The 22,619-nt window shown below is 42.9% G+C and overlaps 1 protein-coding gene and 1 pseudogene across 1 annotated transcript in view; both read right to left on the bottom strand.

Moving 5' to 3' along the window:
* LOC118928520 (FYVE, RhoGEF and PH domain-containing protein 5-like) overlaps window positions 1-22,619 on the bottom strand; it is a 368,415-nt gene that overhangs the window by 27,626 nt on the left and 318,170 nt on the right.
* Window positions 1-22,619, bottom strand: part of LOC118928521 (FYVE, RhoGEF and PH domain-containing protein 5-like) — an 86,155-nt pseudogene that overhangs the window by 18,689 nt on the left and 44,847 nt on the right.

Genomic DNA, 22,619 nt, shown 5'->3' with positions numbered 1-22,619 from the left:
TTCATGTCCCTGAGCTTCAGTTTTCTCACTTATGTGGAGATGATGATTACCTATTTTGTGATGTTACCGTGTAGGTCATGTTTTGAGATTAAATGTACCAATTACAAAATGGGTAATGGATCTGAACAGACATCTCTCAAAGGAAGATGTGTAAATGGTCAATAAGCATGTGAAAAGATGTCTGACATCACTTGCCATCAGAGAACTACAAATCAAAACCACAAAGAGATACCACTTCAGATCTACTAGGATGGCCATAAAAAATAAAGAAACAAACAACAATAAAATAAAACAGCAAGTGACATGGCCAAGGCTAGGGAATAGGCATTGGGAGGAAATGGGGAGTGACTGCTCATGAGTAAGAGGTCTCTTGGAGATGAAGAAAATGTTCTAAAATTGATTGCAGTGATGGTTACCCAACTCTAAAAAATGGTTTACTTTAAATGGGTGAACTGTATGGAATGTGAATTATATGTCAAAAGAGCTGTTTTTAAACAGTGTATAAATAAATCTTATGATCTTTTTGTCTTGTATTTGCCACATAGCTTATGCACATCAAGAAATTCTTTTGAAGACCCACATCACAGTTTTCAGTCTGGGAAAGCAGAATGGCGCGGACCAGGTTCCAGGGCAGATACCAGTGGAAACACTAAGGACCCACCAATGAATGACCCAGCTCATTCCAGCTTCGTGCCACCCCACAGTGAGTTAATTGAGAGCTGGGGGGCATGGGCAGAGCCTATCTGGACACGTAGTGGTAGGTCTCCTTCTAGATACTTCAGTTAAATTGCCCACAGCCTCACTTTATTGCTGTTGGCAGTGGTGTTTTCCTGTCATGATGAATGATCTGCATGGTTCCTGCTTTCAAGGAACAGCTGACACAATGTGTGATGTAATAGCTGATTTCTTGTTCTTTGGACCATCCAGCCGTGTTTCTAACAGATACAGTTTCTCCAGGGTCCTGGGAAATTGGAGGAGGGGGACCTGCCTTCACCCCCACCTCCATTCCTCTAAACCATCCATTTGCCTTCCAGACCCTAACCTAAGCTAAACATTCTATACCTTCTCCAGAGTCCAAATGAAACTTATCAACGCATCAGTATCTTTGTCTGCTCAGGTTGCTGTAACAAAATACCACAGACTGGGTGTCTTATAAACAACAGAAATTTATTGCTCACCATTCTGGAAGCTGAGAGTCCAAGATCAGGGTGCCAGCACGTTCAAGTGAAAGCCCTCTTCGGGGTTGCAAACTTTGCTGTGTCCTCACATAGTGGAAAGAGAAGGGATCCCTGTGGAGCCTCTTTTATCTTCCTTTCTCAGTACATCCTCTCTACCTCCCACAGCAGCATTGAACTCACTGCCTGGGTCCTTGTGTACTATGTAAATATTATTGTCTCCCCACCAAAATGATGAGCAATCTGAAGGCAGAAGAGACTGTTTATTTTTCTTGGACTCTTCTGCATCTATGTTACAAACCAAAACTTTGGACACATGGAATGGTAGGCTGAATGATGGCCCTCCAAAGATGTCCACATTTTAATCCCTGGAAATCTGTGAATATCACCTTACATGGCAAACAGGACTTGGCCAGTGAGTTTGCACATTGAATTAAAGATCTGGAGATGAAGAGATTATCACAGGCTATCCAGATAGGTCCAATGCAATCACAAGGGATTGTGATTGTATAAGAGGGAGGCAAGAGGAGAGGTGACAACCTGAGCAGAGGTTGGAGTCCTGTGGGGCCATAAGCCAAGGAATGTGGGCAGCCTTTAGAAGCTAGAAAAGGCAAAGAAACAGATTCTCATTTAAAGCCTCCAGAAGGAATGCATCCCTGATTACTCATTTTGGGCTTCCGACCCCCAGAGCTGTAAGAGAATAAAGGTGACTGTTTTAAACCACTTTGTGGTAACTCCTCACAGCTGCATTGGGAAGTGTACATGGTACCACTGTCCTCTTCCTCCTCCTCCTCCTCATGGTGAAGGGTGATTGAGTTTACTAATGTAAGTCATAAAACAATGGAAGGTACTGTTATTGCTCCCATTTTATAGATGAGGAAACTGAGGTTCAGAGAGGTGACAGAATGGGTTTTTCTGGTTGCAAACAGCAGAAACTGACTCTGGCTAAGGCAAGCAAGTAAGGGAGATAATGAATCATTGACAACTACCATCCAGGCAACATGAGAATTTTCCTCCTGTGATATTTTGATCTCCCAATACACTTCTCTTATGAACTTCCAGTCTTTCATTCATGAAATATTTGTTGAGAGAGCCTACTATGTGCCAGGCCCTGGATTAAGTGCTGGGTATAGAAAGTTAAACCAAAAACCAGGCACAATTCCTGCTCATGTGATGCTCACAACCAAGAGAGGAAGCACATTAATGATACCATCACCCTGAAAGCTGATACGGTGCAATTTGCTGAGCCCTCTGGATGCAAAATGCAGACAGTGAGAAGGACAGGGGACAGGCAGGGGAGCTGACATGAGATCCATGTAGAGTTAGTAAGTATTGAGAGTTGGAAGGGCAGGGCCTGCCTTCCGCTACTGGTGTCAACAGAATTTTCTTTTAAAATTTGGGGTCATTTTTTCCATATTTAGTACCCCTACTAGAGGACAGAGGTGCAGCCATACCACCCAGAACTTTCTGCTGCTGAAACATTTTTTTCTATTATTTTTTTTTTGTGATTAAATGTGTAACATAAAATGTGCCATTTTTAAGTGTACAGATCAACAGCTTGAATTACATTCACAATGTTGTGCAGCCCTCATCACTATTTCCAAAAGTTTTTATCACCTCCAACAGAAACCATATGCTCATTAAATAATAACTCTCTATCCCCTCTTCCAGCTCCTGGTTTATCTCTTTTCTGCTTTCTGTCTCCATGAACTCGCCTCTTAGGTGCCTCACGTAAGTCAGTCCATACAAAATGTGTCCTTTTGTGACTGGTTTCTTTCACTCAGCATAATGCTTTCAAGATTCATTCACATGGTGGGAGGTATCACAACTTTATTCCTTTTTATGGTCGAATAATATTCCATTGTATAGCAATACTGCCCTAAGCCCACATCTACTCAGACACACAATGCTAGGCCTTCAGATGAGTCTCTTTTTTGGACATACCCGTGTGCTTGTTTCTCCTGTGGTTTCCATACCTATAAAACAGGAACATTTCTTAAAGGCAAGACACCCCAGAGAAGCAAGTTCTGCAGCCAAAGCAGCCTGTGGAATCTTGGGGCCATAGCATAGGTGCAGCAGAAAAGGTGGAGATACTCAGAGATCCAGGTGTGTGTAATGCACCATGTATCCTTCACCCAGCAGCTGAAATGCCACTTAGGAAAGACATTCAGGGACCCACAGTTCTCCAGCTTAGGGCTAAAGCAGGGGTGCTAATCCTCATGCTTCCTCAGGGAAGGAGGCCATAGAAATGACTAAAGCAGCCTGAACATTAGAAAAACAACATAGGCCTGAGAATAAAATGGGAGGCAGTGGGGGCTGTGGAGAACAGAGAGAACACACCCCCTCAGTTCCCATCTCCACCATATGGGAATGTGGCCCTCCTGCTTCCAGAGCTCTCTGTTTGTTAAACAGTGTTGGAAATCTGGATTTTTATATGAAGTTGCCCAATTATAAATGCTGACAATTAATTTTAGAGTAATAACCACAGTGCAACCTAACATAACATGTCATGTCTGGTGGCTGCATGTGATCTGGGGATAGCCAGACCCAAGAGCCCATTCTGTGAAAAGAGACAAGACCAACACCTCTCCCTCCTTAAGTCCAAAAGCTCAAGGGAAAGAGTGAAATTGAATGGGTGGAATCCAGCCCCACCTCTGCGTAATTTGTTGTGTGGCCTTGAGCACATCAGTTCCCCAGGATGGACCTCAGGACCCTCATCTGAGAAACAATGGGTGGACCAGATGTCCTCTAAGATCTCTTTCATGCCTGATATGCTAATATTTGACCTTCTTGAAGACTCCTCCCCACCCCCAAAGAGGACCCAGGGGACAATGTATTTTGTTTAACTGTGGCCAAATAACACAGTACCTAATTCACCATTAGTGGCATTTGGAACATTCATAACATTGTGCAACCATCACCACTATCTAGTTCCCACACATCTTTGTCACCCCAAGCAATCTGTCTTTCATATCCCTGAGTTTCAAGGGAAAGGGGGTTCAGATCTGATCCTGAAGTATGTGGCCCTGAGGGAAAAAAAACCACTTGGGAGGTGGGTTGCAGGACAAAGGGAGGGACAGAGGGGCAATTTGTGCTGTATGAGATGTTAGCTTCAGGTCTCCAGGGCACACAACCGGTTGATGCCAAAGCAAAACTGGCTCAGCCCTCTGGTGGTCTCTGAGGGGACCCCAGTATTAGCTGAGGACACACAGAATGCTCCTGTGGCCTTGGGCCCAGCTATTATTTTCCACTCAAGGTGAAAGCATTTCATTCTAATATCCCACCTGCAGAGCTTCCAGCAGGAAAGCCCTTCCAGAATTTGCAACTCCTTCCCTTGCATACAAGAAGCTAGGATCGGAGGAAAGTACGTCCATGAGTGCCAGGGGACCCAGTTTGGAGACCTGTTGCCTGCACCCCTGAGCAACTACGGTTTGAAAGCCTTGGATGGTGGAACAACAGTGGCATATGAATCCTTTTCTCCTTATCAGGAAGGAAAATGAGAGCGGCCAGACATCAACCTTTCTTTCTCTTCCCAGGGCTTTTGGGTCACCAGTTCCAGGCTGAATGGAGAAAATACGGACACCCGAACAAGTCTGTCCACAAGGTAAACTGTGCCCAGATGAAAGGCCGGCCCTTGTCTGAGATGATGTTATTGGTGTCTGTATGCTCTTCCTTTGTGACATGATGCTGAGAGGAAGCCGGAGTTTCTTGTTTGGTGTGGGGAAGTTGGGCCTCCTATGGCCAGGATGCTCACTGAACTTACACCACCTGATGGTGCAACTGGCCTGTTGCTAGGCTACCACTTCCACAGCTTTAGGCAATAATCTATTATTGCGCTATATAGAGAGCTTGGCCCCATGCTCTGGGTGGAGGCAGAGACGCTAGTGCTCGACTTATTGCTGGGAGAACAAGCCAGGTAATAAACCCTTTCACCCCAAAGAAACATTCTACTGTCATTTCTTTGGTCACACTGAATCCATAGCGAACTTGCTGGGGGCTGAAACCCGTTGGCAACACATTTGGTTTCGTTGTCATTTGGCAAAATAAAAAGTTGACTTTGTCCTTCACCCAAAGGTTTGGAAAATTCACAGATCTGTGAAATTCTAAATTCTCCTGAGACACTGGCTTGCTTGTGATGAAGAGCCAGTGCCCTGGGCAGGAAGGGAGGTTCCTTAGGAAGGCTGAGAAGCCCATGCTGCTGTGTTTAATTGTTCTGATTAGGAATCATGTCAGCATTTCAGAAAGTAAAGAGGATAGTATGACAGGCCCTCATACCCCTCACCAGCACCTGGATTAAAACATTACCAAATAAAGGCCAAGTTTGCTTCCTCCTTACCCCTACCTTCCTCCCCCGAAACAAAACTTAGACATCATGTCATTCCAACTGTAAATATTTCAGCATGCATCTCTGGAAGGTAAGAACTCTTACTGAAAAAACATAATTGCCATATATTATACCACTAATTTCTTAATATCATCAAATACCTGTTAGCGTTCAAATTCTCCCACCTCTCTCTTGGTTTGTTCACATCAGGATCCAAATGAGATCAGTACACTGTAGCTGGTTGATATGTTTTTAAGTGTCTTTTAATCTACAGATTCTCCCTCCACCCCTGGTGTTTTTTTTTTCTTTCCCAGCTTATCTGTTGAAGAACTAGGTCATTTGTCATTTGTCCTAGACAGCATCCTGTGTAAAGTCATTTTACATACACCACGGTCCTCCATATTTCTTATTCATTTGTACTTAGGTCTACAGGCTTCTTTACATTAGGTTCAGTTTTTATGCCAATAATATTTCAAAAGTGGTGCTGAGTGTGCTTTCATTAGAGGCACACACTGACCAACTGTCTTTCTGTGGTGTCAGCAGCAGTTGATGCCAAGATTCACCAGTTCATGAGGAGTGCTTCTATATTTCTGTTTGGTGAGGTCATTGGGTGACCAGCTCCTCCCGGTTTTCCTGGGACTTGTCCACTGTTAGCACATTAAGTCCTGTGTCCCAAGAAACCACTCCAACCCAGGCAAATCAGGATGATTGGTAGCCCTAGTTGAGGTTCCATATTTTCAAGAAGTGATTCTTCCCATAACTTCTCCCTTTTCTGTACTGGGCAGAAAACTCAGAGACAAGATCAGAGAATGCAGAGAGGCGAGAGCTGCAGTATCAAGCAGCCAGTCGGGTGCAGCTGACACCTTAGTGGTCTGCTCAGCTTCCATTTCCACCTTTGCATACCCTGATTTTTGATTAGGTGGTAATCCCTACTCACAGCCCATGTGCTACATGGGAGCTGACCACAGCCCACCTCTAAGGATGAGCTTTCCATTCCCAGAACTGAGGTCCCAAGCAGTCAGTATACAGCTTGGGCCAATGAAATCACAAAGGGTGTGATTCACAAAAGAATCACATTCTTTTATTTTTTTTTCTTTAACATACTGTGAACCATTTAAAGCATACAATTCAATGGTTTTTAGTAAATTTACTTAGTTGTGCAACCATCCCCATAATACAGTTTAGAACATTTCTGTCACCCAGATAAGATCACTCATGTCCATTTATACTCCCATCCACACCCACACCAAACCCCCAAGCAACTGCTCACCTACTTTCTGTCTCTATGGAGTTGCCTTTTCTGAATATTTCATATAGATGGAACCATAAAATGCATGATCATTGGTGACTGGCTTCCTTTTACTTAGCAGGTTTTCAAGGCTCATCCTCTTTCATGTGTCTGTACTTCATGCCTTTTTTTATGGCTCAGTAGTATTCCATTGCATGGATAGATCACATTTTGTTCATTCCTTGGTTGGTGGACACTTGTGTTGTTTCTACTTTCTTGGCTATTGTAAATAATGCTGTTGTGAACATTCCTATACAATCTTTGTGTGGACATATGTTTTCATCTCTCTCCATTATAAACACCTAGGAAATTGATGCATCATATGGTACATTTCTCTTTACGTTTTTAACAAACTACCCATCTGCTTTATAAAGCAGCTGCACCATTTCACATTCCTATCAGAAGTCTATGAGGGTTTCTTATTTCTCCACATCCTTTACTGTTTGTTATTCTGTCTTTTTGATTAGAGCCATCCTGATGGATATGAAGTGGTATCTCATGGTTTTATTTGCACTTCTGTTAGTGATGACTGTTGTTTAGCCACTCTTCATGAAACATTGCCTTAAGAGTAAAGCATGAAGTAACAGCAGTTTTGCTTCTTGTATACAGATGTGAGGTCCAGGACCCTTCCACGATCCTAGGATGAAGTGACTCACAGGAGAGCAGAGCTCAGACAGCTGCAAAGGATGAGCATCAGAGCACTGCTGAGACACTATCCAGACTGCATCCAGTCTCCAGACTTCTGCACCCACAGGAGCCAGTAAGTCCTTTGTACTATTTAAGCCAGCTTGAGCTGGATTCCCTGCCGCTTGCTTTCTATTAAGTATTTCGAGAAAGGCAAATTGCCTTATCCATTCCGAAGCAAAGACTGTGCATTTGGAATAAGCTTTGCATGCTTGCTGAGGTGAAAACTAAGAACTGAGTGTGAGTGGGACAAAGAAGTTGATGGAGGGAGGCAGCTGACTCTACTGTAATGTCAAGGAGTGAGAGAGAGGAAAATGAGCTAAAAATTGGGAAATTCTGAGCTAAGTCCCAGAGAACACCATACTGAGCCACAGCACAGAATATTGCTTTAGCCCAAACAAGGACATTTGTTATAGTGTCTTTGTGAGAAACAAGAAATTAATATCAGAACAAATCCCACTGTCCAGAACACATAACCCATTAAGGGCATTTCCCTTTAAATTATTAAAGTTTTAGAGCTGTCATTCCAGGGTATGGGTTCATTCATTCTCCACTTACCCTTTTCTCACCTAAATAGAGTCCCAGTAGCCCAAATATTGAATAGATAATATCTAATAGTTGAACAGATAAAAAGAGATGGAGAGAATTATGTGGCTTTAGCACTAAAATAAGAATTCTGTCTTAGGTAGGAATTGTCTTTGTCGGTAAGGATGAGTAGATTAGGGCTAGGTTAGAAAGTGAGCCTCCTCTTCTCCCTCAGGCCTTAGGGTCATATGGTTCCAAGTGTTCAAAGGAAGGGAGAGCTACCCATGAAAAGAAATTCCTGGGGGGAATTCTAGAGAGAGGGGATGTGGCTCAGACATAGGAAGAGGAAGGGAGGTGCAAAGCCAACTATGGTGGGAAGCCAAGCACCATATGAAGTGACCACTGTCTGGGATTTCCCTTAAAACCTCCACCTGACTGGCTGTTGTGGAAACTGAAGAAGTTGGATTCACATTAGGTTTGACATAGTGTGGGAGAGAAACAGCATTAAACAAACCAGAACCCAAGAGGAGAGGGAGGCCAGGAAAATGTAAACCTCCTGGGAAGAAGCAGAAATCAAGAGGGGGACCTCAGATTCCCCACAGGCCCTCGGATGTAGGAGGGGGGCCCCAGCTGATATCTGAGTTACACATACATATTTGGACTAGGTGAACCCTTATTCAACCAATACAGTCCATAGCTTGGGAAATAGATGAATCCCTAGAAACAGGCAGGAAAAAGGAATAGAATGCTAAAATAAACTGACAACTATTAAAGAAACTGAAGAGTTCTCAGGACTTTCATCCCCCCAAAATTCCATGTCCAGTTGGTTTTAGAAGTGGATTCTACCAAATGCTCAAGACGCAATTTGAGACAGACCGAGAGGAAGCTGCCCAGATAACATGAGACTGGCACAATATCGATACAAACCCAGAAAAGATCAATACAAGAAACTTATAGGCCCATTTCACTTAAGAATATAGATGCCAAAACCCTACATATTGTTGAATCATCCTTGCATCCCAGGGATAAATCCCACTTATTCGTGGTATGTGATCCTTTTAATGTGTGCTGCTGAATTCAGTTTGCTAGTATTTCATTGAGGATTTTTGTACCTATGCATATAAGGGATATTGGCCTGGGTATTTTTTTTTTTTTTGTCTAGTGTCTTTGGTTTGGGTATTGGGTGGTACTAGCCTCTTAAAATGAGTTTGGAGGTATTCCTGCCTCTTTTTTTGGTAGAGTTTAAGAAAGACTTGCATTAGCTCTTTCTAAATGTTTGTTAGAATTTAGCCATGAAGCCATTTTGTCCTGGGATTTTCTTTATTGGGAAGTCTTTGATTACTGATTCAATCTCCCTATTTGTTACTCATCTGTTCAGGCTTCCTAGTTCTTCTTGATTTGGAAAATGTGGTATAAATCTATATAGTGGACTATTATTCACCCTTTAAAAAGAAGTAAATTCTGCCATTTGCCACAATACAAATAAAACTGTAGAATTTTGTACTAAGTAAAATAAGGCAAACATAGAAAACTATTGTGTGAATTCACTTATACATGGAATTTAAAATAGTTACATTCATAGAAGCAGAGCATAAAACGGTTGTTGGCAGGGGCTAGGGGGTTGGGAAAGGGGGAGATGTTGGTCAACAGGTACAAAGTTTCAGTTATGCAAGCTCTGGAGATCTAATGTGCAACACTGACTGTAGTTAACAATACTGTATTGAATACTTGAAATTTGCTAAGGAGGTAGCTCTTAAGTGTCCTTACCCACAAGAAGATGGTAACTCTGTGAAGTGATGGATATTGTGGTGATTTAATTTGTTTGATTGTGGTGATTACTTCATAATATGTACCTATATCAAGTAACAAAATGCATACCTTAGGTTTACACAATTTCTAATTGTCAATCATATCTCAGTAAAGATGGGAAAAAATCTTATATAGAAAATTAGCCAACTGTATCCAACAGTATGTTAGAAAACAGTATACCATGATCAAGTAGAGTTTATCTCAGGAATGCAAGGATAGTTCAAAATAAGAAAATCTATCATTGTAATTCATCACGTTGGTAAGCTAAAGGGGGGAAACATATGATTACTGCAGTTCATATGGAGAGAGCATTTTACATTATTCACTCAAGAATATTCTACAGAGTAGGCAAAATAACAAAGAGGTGCCCCTTCTGGGATTATATCATGAGGCATTTTCATTCCCCACTTTTTGAGTGACTACTATGTACCAAATGTTGTGCTGGGGGCACTTCATCATGGGATCCTTTACCCCTCACTGCAGCCTTATGCAGTAGGTTCTATTGCAGCCCCCATTTTACAGATGCATACAATACGGTGTGCTTCCCCACTCTGAGGCATGTGGCTTTGTCCAGCAGCTCCCTGCCTGAGAAGCGAGAGCCCCAGCTCTGCCACAGGCCACGGGCACAATTAGTTTGCTGATGTGTGTTGGAGGCCCCTGGAGCGCGTCATTCCCATTCAGTGTGCCGAGACACACAAGTCAGCAAAAACCAGCCTGGAAGTCTGCTGAGAGAATGATTGAGAGACCTTGGCCATCCCCAGGGTCCTCTCTTCCACAAGAATCTGGTTCCAGGCAGAACCTCAACTCGATTTTGTATAGCTCTCCTCTCCCCAGCTGGAGAGGGAGCTCTGTCTGCGTGTTTAGCTGATGGATGAGTCAGCCAGAGACCGAGGAGCTGACTGAACCCTGGCAGACCATCAGGAAGAACTGAAACTGGTGACCTCCATGCTCTGGAAGTCAGCCAAGCCCATGCGTCCATGCACTGGGGAGAGACCCCAGCAAACTCTGGGCGCCCCTCATGGAGATGACTGTTCCTGGGTATTCCATTCTTTTCAGAGAAACTCTGTACAGCCTCCCCGCCCTCACTGGGTGATCACTACTGCTGTCTGGCTTTCAGACTTACACCAGTCCATTGCAGAGACCTGGGTTCAAATCTCAGCTCTAAAAGTTAGTTGTGTGACCTTCAGCAAGTTACTGAACTTTTTCTAAGCCTTAGTTTACTCATCTATAAAACAATTAGTAAAAGTAGCTATCTCACGGGGTTGTTATAAGGAATAAATTAGGTGACATGTGCAAATGGCTTAGCACAGTGCCTTGCATACCATGCACCCATTACCTGTTAATTACATGTTCATTTTAGTCATGATGGTTGTTTTTACTGTTGTTATTGTCCAATCTAAGTTTAAAGCACAAGGGCAGCTGGTGGAAGCAGCTTTCACAAAATCATTTAATTTCTTCAAGTCCTTGACAAGGACTGCAATGGGCATGTAGTCCAATCTCCCAGCTGATGTCTGATCCTTACAAATGCCAGTCTCATACATCAGGTGGCCCATTCTATCTTTTGGACCTTCAGAAAGTTCTATCATATCGCAGAGGACATCTGGAGTTGCTTCCTGTGCTGAATGTTTTCCATTTACCCATTAGGGTCTAATCTCTACCTTCTCTACCCTGCTTTCTGCCCTAGGAGGCTGACAGGTGTGGATTATAAGTATGTCTTCTTGCTTACAGTTGGATCCAGCCAATGGGAGACTGGCTGGGGAGTGGTGCAGGAGGAAAGAGGCTGGGGTGTTAATATCCTCAGCTCCCTCCCTGGCCAGACACAGGGTGTGGGCTGCATTCCTCTACCAAAGGCCTTAGTTCTTCTACAGGCTGGATTCTCCTATGTCTATGGTTACTCTCTCTGGGTTCTGGTAACTGGTCTCCCCACTTGCCTAGATTCTCTGGTGACTGGTCCCTCCACTTGCAAATTCAAGCAGAAAGATACACACTCTGACCAGGGAAGTAGAGAATGCAGTGGGAGCAAAGAGAGGGGGCACCCAACCCAGACTCGGGGGAGTAGCAAGCATCAGAGATGTTTCCCTACAGGTTCCTGAAATTGCAACCCTTCTGTTTATGACCCAAACTAGTAATTTTCCTTCTGTTTAGGCTAGATACTTCTGGGGCCGCTGAACTTGTGTGGTTTTGAACATTTTACAACAGATCAAGGTGAACTCTGGAGGGCAGGAGGTGGTCAGTTTCAGTCACTCTTGTGTCCCCAGAATCCAGCACACAGCTGTGGTCTAACACAAGGGGCAAGGGACTGCTGAGCCGTAGGACTCCAGGGGCCCCAGTGTACTTGTATGCCCTATGAATTGCACCCCACCCCCAAGAGTGCAGGATGTGGGGAACTGTAAGGTGAATGCAGTACCTGTAGGCACTCAATCAAATATCTGTTGAATGAGTGGGTGAATGAATGAGCTCCGCCCTCACACACCCCCAAAAAAACAGCCACAGTCTCATTTCCTTTGGAAAATTTCCTTATACATCATGATAGGGAGAAAGGAAAAAAAAATCTCAATTATGGGAAAGTGGTGCATTAGTCAGGTTTCTCCAGAGAAACAGAAACAGCAGGAAACATATATAAAAAGAGATTTATTATAAGGAATTGGCCCACGTGATTAATGAAGCTGAGGGATCCCAATGTTGCAGTTGGTGAGCAGGAGGACCAGGAGAGCCGATGGCATGAGATCCAGTGAGAGTCCAAGTCTGAAAGCAGAACAATGTCCCAGCTCCAAGACAGACAGAGAGCAATTTCTCCCTTGCTTCTCCTTTTTGTGCTACCAAGAGGCCCGCCCACATTGGGGATTGCAATCCTATTTTCTCAGCCTACAGATTCAAAGGTAAATCTCATTCAGAAACACCCTCAGGGATGCTCAGAATAATGTTTAACTAAGTATCTGGGCACCCTGTGTCCCTTCAGCTGACACATAAACTTACCCTTCTCAGTGATGTTTGCAAAGGCGTTAGAGGCTAGAATCCGTGGTGGCTGGCTGGACAGCATTTAGGCCAGCTTCTCTCTTTGTGTTGGGCTTTGGTGATCCCCCCTGACATATTGGAGCCCCACTCAGTGACAGAACACACACAGGCACACAGCGCGTGTGTGTGCCCACACACACAGCCCAGGAGTCATCAGGCAGAACAAAAGGAGTAACTGGCGTCGATCCTGAAAACCCGCTCTGCTGCCCACCAGGAGCTGTTGGTTATTCCTCTGCCCACTAGCAGAGCTGCAGGCACTGCTGCCAGTAGTCTAGGAAAACAAGGCAGACAGCTGGGAACTGCTAAGCAGGCCCACCACCAGCCTCTGCCCAAGGCTGCCAGGTCCCTGCAGTTGTACCTAAATGCCTTTTGGGGGAGCAGAGCTGGGAGACAGCCACCCTCCGTTTGTTGGTGGGGTGGCCTGGGATGCTGATGAATCCTCACAGTTGGGCTTGGATGTGTGTGAAGAGGAGGGGGCGGAGACCTTTAAGAACTGCTTTTATTAACCACCTATTAATGAGGCAGACACTGAATCTTAATCCTCACAACTGCACTCCACTCCCGTGGTAATTTATTTTTCAGAGCAGAAACTGAAGCCCAGAGAAGTTATGGGACTCGCCCATTTCACAGATGAGGAAACTGAGAAAGGATGATGTAAGCCTGATCACAGAGCTGGCAAGTGGTGATACTTGGAAAGATGATGCCAGATTCCCAAAGAGAAAGGAAAACAAAACCTCTGGTCAGGGAGGACAGGAGCCCTTCAGTCCCCACTGTGCCTTATCCTTTACTTTGTTTGTTTTTTGAAGCAATCAGATCTTGTCTAGCCTTCTTAGCGAGTCATGACTTTATGCCTTCCTCCAGGGTCAGGTATAGTTAACTCAGTTCCTTTGGGGACCAGGTTCTAGGCAGAAGATTCTTCTTTTATGTCGTTCTCTCTTACCTCATTTGCAACAACATGGATGGAGCTGGAGGGTGTTATGCTCAGTTAAACAAGACAGGCGGAGAATGACAAGTACCAAATGATTTCACTCATAATATAGAGAACATACCATGGGAAGCACAGAGACAGGTGTTAAGCTACTCCATTGGATTATAAAATTCTTGAATTACATTCTAAACAGTTCCTGGGAGGCCAGCGCCATCCGGGCTCGGGGCTGGGGCCAGAGGACGCCGAGGTGGCCACCGCGGCAGCGGGGGAAGCTCGTGCTCTGCCCATCCCCGGCTCCGCGGAAGTGGCTGCCGCCGCCAGGCGGGGAGCATCCTTTACTTTTTATTCCTATTCACCATCCCAAACCTCTGAGATGCCTTCGCCGACTCCCTCCCCTCCTCCAACTCCATCCTGCAAACTGACAGCCTCAAATGAATGCCATTTTAATGTGAATTCATTATTAACATTTTTAAAGTTGGGAGACTTCACATTTTAAAAATCCAGAGTTCTAATATCTCTTTAAAAATCAGGCTTTTTGGTAATCCGGGCCAAACCCCTGCGGCAGTGGGAATGGGGGCATGGGGAAGGGTGTGCACCATTAATGAGGCCTGAGCCCCACTGTCTGGGTCCCTTGCCCCACGACCTGCTTGAACCTCTGCTCCTTCCGAGTTCTGTTCCAGCCACACTACCCTCTTGGCTGATCCTCAGACACGCCCAGCTTCTTCCCTGCAGAGGACACTGGCCCTGTCCTATATTCAAACTGCTCTTCCTTGGGGTCAGCTCGGGATGGAGCCCTCCTTCCCAGGTGTCTGTCAGTTATCCCCCCGCAGAGCACCCAACCCAAAGGCGCAGCATGCATTCCCCTCACTGTGGGTTGAATTGTGACCCCCTAGAAGAAGATCTGTACGTTGAAGCCCTAACCCCCAGTACCTGTGATGTGACCTTATTTGGAAGCAGGGTCTTTGCAGGTATGATGAAAGTAAGATGAGGGCATTACGGTGGGCCCTAATCCAATAAGAGCATTTGGACATAGCCACAGAGGAAGATGGCCTTGTGAAGGTAGAGGCAGGCATGGAGTGATGCTTCTAGAAGCCAAGGAATTCCAGGAGTGGCCAGCAACCACTGGAAGCCAGCAGAGGCAAGGACCGATTCTTCCCTTGAAGAATGGCAGTTTCTAAGCCAAGTGCCCACCCTAATCCAATCATCCTTGGCAAGTAGGAGGAGTAAACCAGTACAGGCATGACTACCTAGGGCCACCACTTCAGAAAGCGGTAGCTCCTGGGAAAGGGAAAGTCCCCCAAAGCAGAGAGGAAGAGAGAGGAATGCATGAGACGGTGACGGTGTGCCCTCAACCACCCATGGCTAAATCCCTGGACAATGTTCAACAGGCATTTATGAGCACCTACTCTGTGAGTGCCACAGAATGTAAACTCAGTGCCAGTGTTCAGCTATTCTCCTATGTTAACCCACAGAAAAACTATGAGTTAATAACACAAATCCCTTACAGGAATTGATAGCCTGATTATGTCCAAAATGGGTTCCATTTTCCCTGGAAGACAGAACCTGAAACAGCACCAAAGACCCAAATCAAACTTTATCACCATGACAGAGTGAGACAGGGACCATGGACTTAGACAGAGTAGGGTGAGGGCCTCCGGAAAAAGCAAGGCAAGATATTTACAGTCAAAGCAATGTAATAATGTAAAGTCCCTATTGAAACTCTGTGTTCAGCATTATGCAAAGTCAAGGTCACACTAATTCTCCAAGGTAAAGATACCAGACTAGGAATATAGACACCTTCAGAGAGATCAGTTAAAGGTCAAAAGACCAGGAGCAACTTGGCCTGGAATGTTTGAGTGTTCTGCAAGGGTATCTCAGCATAACCTGTGACTTCACTGTAAACAGCCCTAGCAAACAGACAACAACCCAGCCCACCTTGAGGGCAGGGCAGTGGTACAAGTCCACACCCTAAGCTCTCAATTCCCCAAAATCCTCAACTGCCTATAAATCCCTTAGACAACGCACCACCTCAGGCTCTCTTGTCCCCTCTTGGCGTAAGCAAGGAGCTGTCTGTCTTCTTACTGTATCTCTTAATAAAAGTCTCCCTGTCTCTCCTACCTTGACTGTTTGCTAAATTCATTCTTCGACTCTGCAAACAAGAACCCCGGCATCAAGAGTCCTTGTTATACTGCTTCATTCTCAAAGGTTCCATGGCAAATTTCCACAGGAACATCTGGATGCAATGGCGACAATAATTATAACTAATATTTACCAAGGGACCAGTCTATATTCCTGGTAAGCATGTTTACATTCATTTTCTCATTAAAAGGGAGGCATTACTATTACTTATTATTATGTCTCTTTGTAGTTGAATTTGATACACAGGGAGATTCAATTATTTGGCCGAGCTCACACAGCTGGTACATGATGGGGCCAAATTTCTCTAAGTCTAGGTTTTTAGACGGCTATTTTTATGCTGTCTTCCTACAACTGGCCCATCCATTCATGGCAGGTGAAGCAATAGGATAACATGAATGTCATGTAGACATAAGGAAAGTGAGAGCTGGTGCGTTGTGACAAAGCCATTTTTCACTTGAACATCATTTCCCAGATCTACACAGTCCTTAGTGTCACTGCTACATCTAACGCTTCAAGGTTGAAAGACTGTGGGCAAGTGGAGACAAAAACCAAATTCATCTTCAGAAACAATCATTAAATAACAAGGGGGCAAATATTTACCCAGGGAGTATCAGAAAATATGAGGCAAATTCTCATCCTCCAATGTTATGTTTAATTAGAAACTGAATTATGAAAACACTAGATTTGTACACAAACAAAAGTTTCAAATAGATTGTTTGTCTGGTTTGCTAATTAGAAATCAGCCAGTATTTCCGCCGAGCAAATATAAACAGACTCTAATCACTGACTGGAAATGAAAGGCAAACCTGCTCTGAGTCTAATGCTGGGGCTGCTATGAGCTGAGTGACATTAGTGGTGTTTAGTAACAGTGTGAGGATTAGCACCCCCCAGCTGGACAATCTGACAAAGACAATTTAAACTACAAAGGAGCAGGACATAATTATAATTTATAAGGGGAAAAGGCTTAAAATGTGTTCCTGACCACTAGGCCAGTGCAATATATCCCTCCCTTACCATGTGGGCAGCAGAGCAGGCAGAACTTCTGCTCTATGGGGCATTAGGCCATGAGGATCGAAATGTTCCAAAAATATATATATATACTTCCAAAAGTTGACATCCAGAAATTTAGATTATGGAATTAAGGAAGCCTTTAAGGACTTGGTTATGAGAATGTACATCATCAAGTTGTTTAAAATAATGACATAAGTCATACCATGAGAATTTGGTTTAATCAAATGTAGAACATCCATGCGAATGGCGTACTAATAACATAAACGTCATAGGGACGTAAGAAAAGGGGGAGGGCACTTAGAATCGGGACATGAATGGATATTTTCTCCAAAGAAGACATGCAAATGACCAACAAGCACATGAGAAGATGCTCAACACCAATAATCGTTAGGGAAATGCAAATCAAAACCACAATGAGATACCACTTCACACCTTCCGCTAGGATGGCTATTAGAAAAATAACAATAAGTGTTAATGAAGATGTGGAAATATTAAAATCCTTGTGCAGTATTGGTGGGAATGTAAAATGGTGCAGCCACTGTGGAAAAAAGTATGGTGATTCCTCAAAAACTTAAACTTTTATGATTCAGCAATTTCACTTCTACATAGGCAGGAAAAAAATTGAAAGCTGGGATATGAACAGATATGTGTACATCAATAGTTCATGTCAACAGCCAATTATTCATTCACAATAGCCAGAAGGTAAAAACAATGCAAGTGGCCATTGATGGATGAATAGATAAGAAAAATATGATATATACATACAATGGAATATTATTCAGCTTTAAAATGGAAAGACATTCTGACACATGCTACAACATGGATGAACCTTAAGGACATTATGCTAAGTGAAATAAGCTAGCCACAAAGAGACAAATACTGTATTCCATTTAAATGAAGTACCTAGGGTACTAGGTACTTCAAAATCAAAGAAACAGAAAATAGAATGGTGGCTACCTGGGACAAGGGAGAACAGGAAAAAAGGAGTTATTGTCTAATAAGTATAGAGTTTCAGTTTGGGGTAATGAAAAGGTTCTTGAGATGGACGTGGTGCTTGCTGCACAAGAACGTGAATGTACTTAATGCCACTGCACTGTATACTTAAAAATAGTTAAAATAGTAAATTTTATATTGTGTATATTTTCCAACAAGTTTTTAAAATACAAGACTTTTACTTCTAGTTTTTCTATAATGGACACATACCTGTACAACTTTTAACATTTAAAAACTACAGATAAAGCTATGAAATTAGCCAGATATAAGATAAAATCTCTAAAGATAGTTTGTAAATGTGTTACTAATACAGACTTGAGGAATACCAAGTTCATTCCAAGTGATTAGGGAATATCATCTACCTAAGAAGAAAGATACATAATTATTTATTTATCTCAAATTTATGGAATGCCTACTGTGTTCTAGGCTCAATTCAGACCTTGAGGATATAACATGAAACTAATAGAAACAGTGCCTGCTCTTGGGGATTAGTGGGGGAAATACCCAGGAAATGAAGAAGTGATCATTTCAGATGGAGAAAATGCCACAAGAAATATAAGAGAGTAATTAGATAGTATCTTAAGGGAGAAACAGCCCTCTTTAGATAGTGTTCAGAGAAGGCATCTCTGAAGTGATATTTGAGCTGAGGCTCAAATGATAAAAAAGCAGCCAAAGCTGCCAAGTTGAGAAGATTCTGGGCCTTGAGCAAGTGTGAAACCAGGCTCATTCAAACAGTGACTCTCAACTCTGACTTCACCTCAGAATCATGTTTTAAAGATCAATTCCAGGTCCCACCTAGAACAAGAGAATCAGAATCCCTGGAGGGTAGGCCTGGAGACCAAGACCTTTGTTTTTCAAAAGCCCTTTATATATACTATCAATGAACTTATGGACACCAAAATTTTAAGTACAACACCATTGACAATAGCTTATTTTAAAAATGAAATACTTAGGAGCAAATCTAACAAAATATGTGTAGAACTTGCACTGAAAATTGAATAACACTGATAAATCACACAAATGTAAAATAATGGTGAGATATACCATGGTCATGGATTGGAAGGCTTAGCATAATAAATATGCCAGTTCTCCCAAATTGATAAACAAACAATGCAATTCCTGCCAAATTCCAAGTAACATTTTTTATAGGTATAGATAAGATCATTCTAAATTCCATACGGACCTAAAATAGTTACAATGATTTTTAAAAGAATAAAGTGGGAGGAATCAGTCTACCCAATATGTAGACTTTGTACCTACAGGGATCAAGACTGTGTGGTATTCGTGAAGGGACAGAAAGTTCTAGTGAATTGTACTGTCTTAGAAATAATGCATATTCTTGTACATCCTGGACTCCTTACATAAGCCAAGTATGGACTGAAGAAACAGCATTTCCAATGCTGAAGGAAAGATGGGCTAAGAGCTTAGATGTGGTATGTGGATCCTCTAAGCAATGGTTCTCAATAGATAGTCAAAGTCAGTTTTGATTATACTCTGTTTTCTCCTCACTCACATCCTTGGCTGCACTTTAGAACCACATTAAAGATCTAGAAGAGTGTTGTTCAGATTGAGAGCTGGGACCCTAGGATAGAGTTTCTCAAAGTATAGGAGGTAGATCATTGGCAACAGAATGACTTAGGGTGCTTATTTGAAAAGCAGATTCTGGGCTTCACACCAGGTCTTCTGAGACAGAATATCTGGAATGGGAGCCCAGGTATCTGCATCATTCATTCATTAAATCCTTGAGTGATCCTCTTGTAGACTGACATTTGAGGACACTGCTTAGAAACTGGGAAATTGAAGAAGTTGTAAGTTTCCACACAGCTGTAATTATGGAAACAGGTTATGTGAAACAATTTAAACAACCTATTGCATATCATGTCCCTGGCTCACTTTATGCTCTTAATGGCTTCTAATAAGGGAGAGTGCATTTGCACGTGTCCTGCCCTCCTTGTAGGCTCTGCAGTACTTCTAGTCAATCTTTAAAGCTCATCCTAGAAACCAGCACCTCTTCAAAGAAGCCTCCTCAGCTGCTCATACAGTTATTCCCTCCTCTATGCTACTTCACCTTTTACTTTGTTAACAAAAATATCAATATTAATAGTTTTGAGTTATGGAGTACTTATGGTATCCCAGGTTTTGTGCCAAGTACTCTACCTGAATTAACTCATTTCAGCCTTGCAAGTAACCCTGTGGCACAGGAATTATTGATTTCTCCATTTTACAGATGGGGAAATTGAGATGCACAGAAGTAAAGTAACTTGCACAAGCAGAAAGAAATGGAGCCAGAACCAAACTTAGGCAGGTCTATAATATTGTATTTTATGGTCAATTTTTAAAATTTGTACTACTAGCATCTCTCCACCAAGACCATGAACACTTTGAGAACACGGATTGTCTCATTCATTTGTGGCTGCCTGGTGCCTACCACAGTGACCGGCATATTGTAAGTGATGGGTATTTTTGCTGAATAATTTAATTTCAGTGGAACACAGAGACCTCTTGTATCTCCTTATCTCACCTTTTAATTGAAGGCCCATTCCTAAAATGCCTAAGGGTGAAGAGTACAGGAGAAAAAGAAAGAAGTCACCCCCTTCTTTCATCTCTCCCCAAAGCCACACTAGTTAATCTCTCTCCTCAACTACCCAAGCTGCCTGGCAGTTCTGTCTCGTGTATATTACAACAAAGGCATCTTATCTTACAATATCACTTCTCACAATCAGGTTCTGTAATTTAAGGCTCCACAAAGGAGTCCTGCAGCTTCTCCAGCTTGACAGCCCCTCCTCTTTAGACCTCAAATAATTGACTTGTTTCCCAGAAGGTCTGCAAAGGAAGGCTCAGAATGGGAGACAGATAGTATGTCAGTCTCCTAAATTGGCTCTTCGCCTATTACAGATTGTGCCTCTCCACAATTACCAGTGCTCCTCCTATGCCCTTAGTATGAATTTTGTATTTCTTCCAATGACCTTTATCAACATTCTCAAAGCCATACATCATGACTTTGATGCATCTCTAGAAAGAGACCATCGCGGAGTTCTTATTACCTGGAGCTCCTGATCCCTTAGCCTATTCTCTGGGTCTAGATCAAATGTCAACTCAAGGAGTTGCATTTCTAGATCCTTAAATCCCCTTTACAACTTTCCATAATGTAAACTTTGCCCCCTCACACTGTTCAGAAGTGAAGTTTTGCCTGGCATAAGGCCATACAGGTCTGCTGCTGTTTCCCAAAGCCTGGGGTGGGGCATGAATTGATTTTAGGAGGAATTTGAATAGATTGTATGTGGTAAAGAGGCACGGTGATAAATAACATTGAATTCCATAGGGAAACATTATTCTCAGCTCAATCAGCCTTTGGTTGTTTCTAGAAGACAGTCTCAGATGATATTTTTTTTTTAGTACCTCTTTTTTTTTTTTAATTTTATTTTGGTATCATTAAGCTACAATTACATGAGGAACATTATATTTACTAGACTCCCCCCATCACCAAGCCCTCCCCCCCGACATACCCCATTACAGTCACTGTCCATCAGCATAGTAAGATGCCATAAAATCACTACTTGTCTTCCTTGTGTTGTATGGCCCTCCCTGGGCACCCCCCCCACAACATTATGTCTGCTAATAGCAATGCCCCTTTTTTCCCCCCTAATTCCTCCCTTCCCACCCATCCTACCCAGTAACTTTCCCTTTGGTAACTGTTAGTCCATTCTTGGGTTCTGTGATTCTGCTGCTGTTTTGTTCCTTCAGTGTTCACTTACTTCTTATACTCCACAGATGAGTGAAATCATTTGGTACTTGTCTTTCTCCACCTGGCTTATTTCACTGAGCATAATACCCTCTAGCTCCATCCATGTTGTTGCAAATGATAGGATTTGTTTCCTTATTATGGCTGAATAATATTCCATTGTGTATATGTACCACATCTTTATCCATTCATCTACTGATGGACACTTAGGTTGCTTTCATTTCTTGGCTATTGTAAATAGTGCTGCGATAAATATAGGGGTGCATATGTCTTTTTCAAACTGGGGTGCTGCATTCTTAGGGTAAATTCCTAGGAGTGGAATTCCTGGGTCAAATGGTATTTCTATTTTGAGCTTTTTGAGGAACCTCCATACTGCTTTCCACAATGGTTGAACTAACTTACATTCCCACCAGCAGTGTAGGAGGGTTCCCTGAGTTCTGTTTTAAACATGTCTCAAGGCTTGCTCACAGCCTGTGAACCAAGAGAGAGTGCACCTCCAGCAGGCAATAATATCTGGCCAAAATGTAATAACATTGCGTCTCCTTTGTGTGTATTTTCAAAATTATCTTCTTTCTGTGGTAAGGGACACTTGTTTTCCATTTACAGTAGTAATAAAGCTTCCTTTTAAAATAAATTTGGTGAAAAAAGGATATTATTTTAAAGAAAAACATGAACCAAATTATAGTACAGATGGCAAGCACAGATATAACAAACCCCAAAAAACAGAAAGACTGGAGCTGAGAAGCAGTTGTGGTGGTTAAGGAGTCCTGGTCTGGAATCAGAGTGTCATGGGGTGGATTCTGTTTCTGCCATTGGATAGCTCTGAGATTGTGCACCAGTAATTTCACTTGTTTGAGGGGATAATCCCATCCTACAGAGCATCCATGTGGATTAAGAGATACGTAAACCAAAAGCTAAACACAGCATCTGAGTCATGAAAGCAGCCCACTCAGTGGATGCCATTGGTTGATTGCTGACTGGCCTAC

This window comes from Manis pentadactyla, chromosome 10, assembly GCF_030020395.1.
Source record: "Manis pentadactyla isolate mManPen7 chromosome 10, mManPen7.hap1, whole genome shotgun sequence".
Taxonomy (NCBI): Eukaryota; Metazoa; Chordata; class Mammalia; order Pholidota; family Manidae; genus Manis; species Manis pentadactyla.
This window is presented reverse-complemented; position numbering and strand designations above follow the sequence as displayed.